The 9,889-nt window shown below is 44.5% G+C and overlaps 1 long non-coding RNA gene across 1 annotated transcript; it reads left to right on the forward strand.

Annotated features, from left to right (window-relative positions):
• The first annotated feature begins 2,620 nt into the window (after nt 1-2,620).
• LOC137443356 (uncharacterized) lies at nt 2,621-9,069 on the forward strand. The gene is made up of 4 exons (XR_010987862.1): nt 2,621-2,710; nt 3,786-3,899; nt 4,965-5,016; nt 9,051-9,069. It is a non-coding gene; the product is annotated as an uncharacterized lncRNA (long non-coding RNA).
• The last annotated feature ends 820 nt before the right edge of the window (nt 9,070-9,889 follow it).

The following is a 9,889-nucleotide window of genomic DNA, read 5'->3' on the forward strand; positions in this document are numbered from 1 at the left end:
CTGTTTAATTCAAGTGTTAGCTATGGGTTGAGAAATAAAATGCTGCTTGACCTTGGAATGCAGTGACTACACTCATTTGATATTTGATGAATGAGTTCTCCACTTGGGACCTCATCAATCTCCTCAGCTTCAGCACAGCTGAAATTCTCAACACTGTGAATACTCTTCCCTCATTGCCAGTTGTTGATGCTTTGCTAGTTTTTTTTTGCCAGAATATGAGGAAATCTATGATGTAAAACTGTTTAGACAAATGTTCCACATGCAAAGATGCTGAAATACAAGGTGACTCTCTGCTAGTATTCACAGTAATAAGCCTAATAGCTGATGGTCATGCCTTTTAGTAAATAGGGTAGTACTGAAATGTAAGACAGTTGGCAGTCTTGAATTATTTGTGTTTGATTTTGTTACCTTTTGTACTACCATACAAACCAGAGCCATCCTCAGACATTCAGCCCAAAAAACACAATTTCTAGGGGAAGGACCTGAAGGACAGAGCCTGATGCATTAACTCTAAATTTCTAAGCACTATACATCTGCTTTTGATCTGTGTCTACTTTTTACCTATTAAAACTTTATTACCTTGTACATGAAGATCCTGCACAGTTTCAGTGTAGTTCTCCTGCACATCAGAGCCTTCTACCGCTATTTCTGCTGGGCCAAGGGCAGTTCAGTTCTGTTGTATACATACATTCAGTTTAACTTCCCACTGTGCAGGCTGATGAAAAGAGGTTTGTGTATGTGTGAGATGTTGCCTTTGTAAACTGAGCAGTGAGGTCTATAGAACTGCTAGTTAGCTGGGCAAGATCATATGTCATGTTTGACCAAGAATGCCAGGAGCACTATTTCCAGCAGTATATTTTGATCTTTTACTCAAAGTCAGTACTCCCAGAAGCCTAGAGGAGAAAGTAGTTACTTCTCGAGCGAATAAAACATTCTTATGCAGTTTTCCATTTCATTATTAAATAAAAACAATTTCAGGTTGGATATTAACAGAAAACAAAATTTGGGCAGCTTGTGCTTCTTCAGCATTACCATGAATGGCTTTCTGGTGCACTTAGCATAGAGCTCTCTGTGACACTGCTACAGGGCTGGTCATCATGCCACCGCTCATGCTGCAGAGCCAGACTCTCTGGAGCAGCAGTTGGAGTCTAGCAGATGCCCTGAAACATGCACAGCAGCATGGATACCTCTGCATAGCTGATTGAGCCACGCTGCAAGCTTTCAGAAGCTGGAGAAAGAATTTTTCAAAAGGCAAGAAGGGGCTGGAGGGAAATAAAGAACAGAGCCCCAACCGGAAGGCAGAGGCTATTAGATGTGATGTCAGTAAGGAGTCCCCTTCTGTGAAGCTTGGGTCTCCTTGAGTGCTATATAAGGTACAGAGTATTCCATTTGGGGCCTAGGCAATTCCTAAAAGACAAGTTATGCAGTGGTGACTGGTTTTATGCTTGCCCACTTCTGCGGTTCTAGCTCTAAATAAATAAGCTTATTTGATTGTCAAGCATGGAACATGTTGGTCTAAGAGGCAACAGTGGTAGAGACTGATGGGACAAGGATCACTGTCAGCTATATAGCAGCAAAGTATGTCTACAGGAAGGACTTGAAAGAGACAGTACCCTGTACACTAGCTCTTTTTTTTTTTGATTGTTAGCTTCTCTAACCTCCCAGTGTAGTATGAGAACAACACCCCACCCTGGAGTTATATTCAGTATGATTCAGCAGATTTGCATGTTGACCTTGCCTGCAGGTGCTGTCTACAACAGCATTAACTAGGTATCATGGTGCATGAGAGTTTATGCTGTATTGACTTCTTTGAGGTCAATAGAGTTATCATGAGCAAGCAGCCAGGAGTACAGAGGGCACTTTTTGTCTTCTGGTGTAGATCTTCATTCAGTGTCTCCTACAGTTATCCTTGGTGTGCATTTTTGCCAAGTCAGATTCAGGTAAGCATTTTTGGCAGAAACAGGAAAAAAAAAAAAAGCCACCCCTGTGCCCAGGAATTAAATTCAGCAAAAAAAACCCATCCTTAAGGAATATCCCCCATGACTAAGGAAGCAAGGAAAGTTTATCAAGTATTCAAGCAGTATTAGTTGATGTGATATGTGTAAAAGAGCAATCTGTTAAAAGGGGGGAAAAAAAAGCCATAAAATATTAGCAATCAAACTTAGTCAGTCAGGGTTGGAAGGGACCACAAGGATCATCTAGTTCCAACCCCCTGCCATGGGCAGGGACACCCCACACTAGATCAGGCTGGCCAGAGCCACGTCCAGCCTGGTCTTAAACACCTCCAGGGATGGCGCCCCAACCACCTCCCTGGACAACCCATTCCATGGCCTCACCCCTCTCATGGTGAAGAACTTCCTCCTCACATCCAGCCTGATGTTATTTTATCACAGTATGTTTTTTTTAACCTGTGGGAGATTTTCAGATGTTCTAATTATTTTTCACTAGCAGGTTGCCAAAAACTGAAAAGAAGCAGCACACAATTTTTTCCTAGCACAAATGCTCCCCATGACCTCTCGTGACTCTTTCTTTGGTGCACAATCAGAATTAGTTAGGGATTTACTTTCTGTAGGTGAAAAGTGACTAAACAGACCAGGTTATTATTTAAGGAAGGAAAGTTTCCCATTGGCAGAGAACTGTTTGCAGGACGGCTTACAGGCTTACACAATGTCAAGGCAAAGCTACTAGAGTGAGGAATACTTCGTACAAGGTAAGCTTTTTGGATTTTGCACACACATAGGAAATTAGCATATTTGTACATCTGTCAGCCAGCGAGTTTTTTGGATTAAGTATTTGTATGTACTTTGTACTTTCCTTACTAGCATGGTTATGTGCATCAAATATGAAATTGTTAATCAAGTGCCTTCTAGATGTACAGATTCAAGAAAAAGAAATGTATATCTCAGAAGTGTGGAGGGCTTCCTCTCACCCCCTTCCTCCTACTACAGAGATGATGATGTTATTTACAAGGGGAATATGGGGTGGTTTTAGTTGTTTGTTGCTGTTTTTCCCCCACTGCTGTTCATTTTCAGCTTTGTTGTTGATACAGTGTTAGTAACTGTGAAGCTAGTATAAACCAGGTGCTGTCTACACATCTGCTGCTGATGTGCATTCACATGGTTCTGAATGAGGTGGGTGACAGTTTGTCTACAAACCCTTCTTGCTTCAAGTTCTAGCAGAATTAGAACTGGACTAAGCAGATAATTACACTTTGGCTCTGTCTGTGTGTCATGGGTTTGGCTAGGAAATCTAATGTTACCAGAGACAAAATTAAATTCCATGTCTTTGGGTGATCGCCTAAAGAAAGGGGAGGAGAAGGGAGTGTTATAAATGAGACTGAAAGCTTAACAGTCCTTCCTGTAACTTTATAAAGGAGCATAATGGTTGCTGGAGAAAACACAGCAATTTCTGAGTTTATACTGTGTGTCTGATTAAACTGCATCCTGAGATAATGCCATAATAAATAGAAAACAAGTCTTGCATGAGATGCTTTCCAGTCAGAGCAGAACACTTTGGGATGCAGACAGGTTTTACATGGGCCAATTGCTCTCAGAATAGAGTTTTGCTTAACTAACCTGCACTTATAAAAGACATCTTAAAACAAAATGATTTAGTGTAGTCTCTCAATATAATATTTTACCTTCTCTACTAATTTGATGAGAGTCTTGGACCATAAATCATTGGTTTCAAACAAGACAGCTTTGAACAATTCTTGAGAACCCATTGGAGGCTCAAAGTCAGCACTCTGCATATTTATTTTGCAAAACTTGCTTTTTTTATTCCAGATAGCAGGAAATTAGGCACGTAGAAACATGTCTGGGAAACCCAAGCTGCACTACTTCAATGGACGAGGCCGAATGGAACCAATACGGTGGCTACTAGCAGCAGCCGGGGTTGAGGTTTGCCTCTCCTTCTGGTTTTATTTTTTAAATTTTTTTTAATACTAAGAGCATGTGACAAATATGTATCTTTACCATTCCTTATAAAAATGTGACCATCAGTTTTGAGCTCTGCATTTAGTGCATTGCTCACAATGCAAGCCAACAATGACCACTAGTTTACCCTAAGCAGGAGAGCAATTCCTGTTTCACTTCCAATCATCATGTGCCAAGCCTACTAATAGCACTAGAAATGCCTCCCCCTTGTAGCTAGTGAAATGGAAAAAACCTCAGATACAGAATCTGGCTTCTTACCTTCTGATCACAAGGGTTGAGCACTTTCAATTCTGAAGACCTTCATTTAAATCCCAGTGTCCAAAGTAGCAGAATAGAATAGAATAGAATTAACCAGGTTGGAAGAGACCTTTGAGATCATGAGTCCAACCTATTATCCAACACTATCTAATCAATTAAACCATGGCAACAGATGCCCCATCCAGTCTCTTTATGCCTCCTACAATGTAGCTTGCCCTGAAGGTACTGTATATTATAAAGCACAAACCAATTGCTTTTACCTCTGACAGTTTCTGATTCTAAACTGGAGAGGGAGTGTGGGCATACACATGTTTTAAAAGCTGTGAGTTTTTGTCATGGTGATGGGCAATGTTGACAAAGTTGCACAGGACACATGATATCTTCCTCCCTCCTTTTGCCATCTTGTGCAAAAAAAGCTATAAAACAGTTCTGCTGCTGCAGTGTGAATTTACCTATCCTCCTCTCTCCTTGCACCATCTCCTGCCAGCTCCAACAACAGCAGCAGCAGAACAGTCATTGTTTCTCAGCAGATAGGGTTTTGTGCCTTTCAGTCACCTCAGCTTTAGCCAAAATATCACCTGCAAAAATTATGAATCACGTGAGAGGGAAAAGGAGATGATGTGAGACAGACAAAATAAAATTTGAAAGATATCACTTCTAAATCTGATTTTAAAACCTCAAAACACAGCTTTTTGTGCTCTCATTGTCTCATGGAAAGCAGAAGCTAAACTATGCAATGACAACACAACATGTCTTCTGTATTTCTTGCAGTTTGAAGAATGTTTTCTAGAAACAAAGGATGATCTGCTTAAATTGCGAAAGGGTAAGTTTCCTTCACTTTTTAATAATTAGATAGTAATAATTAGAACTGTTTGTCTTTGAACACCTAAGAAGCCTTATATCTCTGTAGTGAATATGCCCTCAGAAATGAGCAGCAGATGTAACAATGAAAATATATGTTAAGTTTATTTATATATATATATATACACACAAACTCTGTAACGGGGTATTTACAGTCACCCTTCACAGGTATCAATATTCGGTTAGTGGAACTATCTTTACAGAATGTTATGTATGGGCACTTAAATCAAATGATTCACAGAACTTATAATCGAAACTGAGTCAGAGAGTGGCGGGGGAGGGGTTGGTCAGTGACTGGCAACCCTCCACCCGGAGCAATTTAAACATTACCCTAACTGAAGCTCTATAAAGAAAGGCTTGGCTTACTCACAAGCTGAGAACTTCGTGAAGTCTTTCCTTAATAATGTTTATAGACCAGGGAACGTGGCACGGATGTGCCGTAATAAGGAGACAGGAAATGGCGCCAGCCGAGTGGCCGCACGCGTGGCTGCTGCTTCTCCCAGGACACAAAGGTTCCCTGCTCGGGGGGCTGTGGCAGGTCAGCAACGCTGGTTCACACGGGCTACCAGGTTTTCTCCTACAGCGATGGATCACGCAGCGGTTGATCCCACGGAGTAATGTCCACGCCACCGCACGCAACTGGGTGACAATGGCAAAGGACCACGAGGCCTCTTGAAGCACTGGCATGCACACACACAGGCTCCAACACCAAGGTGGGGGGCTCATTTACCAAATGACCCCTATTTACCATTTACCCCAGTGAATACTGGTCCAATAAGCATCTGTTGCTAATGCAAAGATTAACCAATGAGCTGACACCTACCAAATATGGCCTAAGTATATGCTATACCCAGGGAAACAAACACATTGCCTGCCCCTTGTGTACCACAGGGGTGAGACCATGCCCAGGTAGGCTGTTTACCTGGACTCAGTGGTGCCAGGATCCCCCCCTGCCGCCTCCAGAAAGGAGGGGGAACAAAGGATGGTTAACACACAGAGAAGTATATCCTACAAATGTTTGGGGCACAATCCTGACCATAAGCATCGTTCACTACATTCCATCCCCTGCTTATGGGCAAGTATATGTGGGCAAATGTTGTTCTATGATTAAACTCTACCAAAGATGAATTAAACATTATATAGAAACATCACAAGAACATCATACATATATATATACATATCTCGGAAGTGTACAACTGTACTCTAAACAAAGCATACTACAACACAGGATAGAACTCGTTAAGTCTAAGGTCAGTATCGGTGACCTTAGTGTTTTCTAGTCTCCAACCCCTGACTGGTGGTGGACCCCTGTTACTCCCGAGACGGGTCTTCATTTCCAGCATAGTCTGTCCACTGGAACCGTTGTCACTCTGTGGAGAAACAAGACTGGCCACGGTGTTCAAAGCCGGGCTTGACAGTTAGTAATTTGGAATGACCCACCGAGCACTTATGAGATGAGTTTTCCCATTGATGTCAGTAGCTTCCCAAGCGTATAGACCCCTGGGCTTAGCCAGCATCATGGGTACAATCCCGACAGAAGGCAGTTTCACTAACACTGGTTGGCCCACCTGCATCTGTGTTACTGAATGTGGGTGTTCATCCTTTGCCTCCCCTGGCATGTGGCTGACATCCCTAACTGGGTCAGCAGGGCAAAATGCCTTGACTTTGGGGCTGCCATAATTCCCCCATCGATTGTTTACAATGAAAACTGCAGAAGGCAGGTGTTTGTCCCAATTACTCCTTGAAACATTTGCATGTTTCTTAATGAGGCCATTTGCCCTTTCCACTATGCCATTTGCCTGGGGATAATATGGAGTATGAAATGTCCATTTGACTCCTTCCCCTCGGGCCCAGTCTTGCACTGAGGCTGAGGTGAAATGTGAACCATTATCACTCTGAATATGTTCAGGCATAGGCAGAATGCCGAACCAATCCTTTAGAGTTTCAATGGTTTGAGCTCCTGAAGCAGTGCTAGTAGCAGTGGCCATGACTAAGCCTGAAACCACTTCTACCCCTACCAGTATGTATTTTTTTCCATGTGAGGGTTGGAGGGGACCAACATAATCAATTTGCCATGTGCTCCATAGCACTTTGTCTTTCTTAATATGCTGGGCTGGAACCAGACTGGGATGGTTAGCTTTTAATCTAACCTGGCACTGAGGGCAGGCTGAAACAATGGTTTCGCATGTGGTCAAAGAAACTGGCCACCCTCTGGATCTGCATTCGTAGTAAAGGTCTGACTTACCTGAGTGACCTCTTTTAATATGTAGCCACTCAGCCAGTCGCTCCCACTCCTTTCCCTCACAATCAACTACACTGATTTTTGCTAAGTGATCTACTTGTTGATTCCAAGTAGCGGCAGGGGTTTGCTTCCTGGAGTGTCCGTTTACCCATCCTACTTTGATAGTCCTGGCTCGACTTATCTCTAGTAGTCTTTGCCAGTCGGTTGCCCTCCAAACTGGGATGTTGCCAACTAGCCACTGATTTGCTTCCCACTGGCAAATCCATTCTGTGGCACCTTTGAAAGTAGCATAGGAATTGGTGTATATGGTCTCTGCACCATTTTCCACAGCTAGCATAAGGGCACGCAGTTCTCCCACTTGGGCACTGCCTTCGCCCTCTTCAATGACAGTCCTGTCTGTACCAATCTCCAGCGCTGCGGCCTTGTAATGCCACTGTGATTCTACCCTTTGGGCAGATGCATCTGTGAACCACACTCCCTCAGTATTGGCATCGACAGTCAATTCAGGTGCTACCTGAATAGGAGATGGCTTGTAGGGCTGGCACAGTGGGACAGTATGTGGGTTGATGGGCTGCTGCAATTTGGATACTTTTGTGGGTCCTTCTCTTAGAGGCATAAGCTGAGCCATCCCTTCCAGATAGGCATACCATTTTCTCACGGTAGCCTTCTGAGCAATTCCCTCTGGTGGAGGGGTTCCATTGAGGATTGCTTTGAGCAGAGAGAATGGACCTTGCACTACGATATCCTGCGTATTGCACAGCTTCTCTGTCTCTTTGACAGCTCAGGTTAGAGACAGGAGTCCCTTCTCCCATTCAGAGTATCTCCTTTCAGCATCTTTGAATGCTGTTGAAGAGAATAAAAGGGCTCTGTTCGGGCCTTTGGGTCCCCTTTGAAAAATCCCACAGTAGGAAGCATGTTCAGAGAAGCCCCATTCTGCCCTTAAGGGGTCATGTGGGTGCAAAGGGCCCAATTTCTGGTAAGCCTTTAATTCGTCCTTCAAAACTTTTAGGCTTTCAGTGTGCCTTGGGGTCCAGTCCCAGACTCTGTTCTTTTTAAGCAGGTCATAGAGGGGACGAGCAATTACTGAGAAACCTGGAATGTGTTTTCTCCAGTAACCCAAGGTACCCAAGAGCTGCTGAAGCTCCCTTTTGTTATTGGGAAGTTGGCCCTTTTCAATAGCCTCAAGAGCATCCTCTGGCACTGATATTGCTCCTGCTACCCACCAGGATCCAAGAAATTTAATTTCTTGGCTCGGGCCTTGACATTTGGCTTGTGGAACTTGTAACCCATTTTTGGTCAAAAGGTCCCAGATCGCTGCAGCTACTGAACCCACCTTACCTTCGTCATTTCCCCCGACAAAGATGTCATCTATGTACTGGTAGACACTTACATCTTTTGGGACTTCAACGGTGTCTAACAGTGCTGCTAAGGAATTGTGTGCAATGGTTCCTGAGTGCTTGTACCCCTGGGGAAGACAATTGAAGGTGTATTGGGAACCTTGCCATGTGAAAGCGAACTGTGGTTTGTCCTCCTCACATAGAGGGATCATAAAGTACGTCCTTAATGTCCAGTGAAGCCATCCAAGTATGTGATTGGATTGCTGTCACGATGGATGTTAGGCTTGGGACTGCAGCAGTGAGAGGGGGTGGAATGTAGTCAATGCTGAGTCTCCATCGTCCGTCAGGTTTACGCACTGGCCACACTGGTGAGTTATAGGGTGAGTGTGTCCTGGTGATGATTTGTCTCTTTTCCAGGTCTGCAATCACCTCAGTGATGCCTTGTCTGGCTGCTGCTGGTAGGGAATACTGTGCAACACATGTGATACTCAATTTGGGTAGAATAGAATAAACCAGGTTGGAAGAGACCTTCAAGATCATCGCGTCCAACCTATCACCCAACACCACCTAATTAACTAACCCATGTAACCAAGCACCCTGTCAAGTCTCCTCCTGAACACCTCCAGTGACGGCGACTCCACCACCTCCCCGGGCAGTCCATTCCAGTGGGCAATCACTCTCTCTGTGTAAAACTTCCTCCTGACCTCCAGCAAGAACTTCCCCTGGTGCAGCCTGAGACTGTGTCCTCTTGTTCTGGTGCTGGCTGCCTGGGAGAAGAGCCCAACCTCTGCCTGTTTACAACCCCCCTTCAGGTAGTTGTAGAGAGTAATGAGGTCACCCCTGAGTCTCCTCCTCTCCAGGCTAAGTAGCCCCAGCTCCCTCAGTCTCTCCTTATACGGCTTGTGTTCCAAGCCCCTCACTAACTTCGTTGCCCTTCTCTGGACTCGTTCCAGCAAGTCAACATCCTTCCTAAACTGAGGAGCCCAGAACTGGACACAGTACTCGAGGTGTGGCCTAACCAGTGCAGTGTACAGGGGCAGAATGACCTCCCTGCTCCTGCTGGCCACACTGTTCTTGATGCAGGCCAGGATGCCATTGGCCCTCCTGGCCACCTGGGCACACTGCAGGCTCATGTTCAACCAGCACCCCCAGGTCCCTCTCTGCCTGGCTGCTCTCCAGCCACTCTGACCCCAGCCTGTAGCACTGCATGGGGTTGTTGTGGCCAATGTGCAGAACCCGGCACTTGGATGTGTTAA

The sequence above is a fragment of the Melanerpes formicivorus genome, unplaced genomic scaffold (assembly GCF_026170545.1).
Source record: "Melanerpes formicivorus ecotype bairdi unplaced genomic scaffold, bMelFor1.0.p_v2 SCAF_9, whole genome shotgun sequence".
Lineage (NCBI taxonomy): Eukaryota > Metazoa > Chordata > Aves > Piciformes > Picidae > Melanerpes > Melanerpes formicivorus.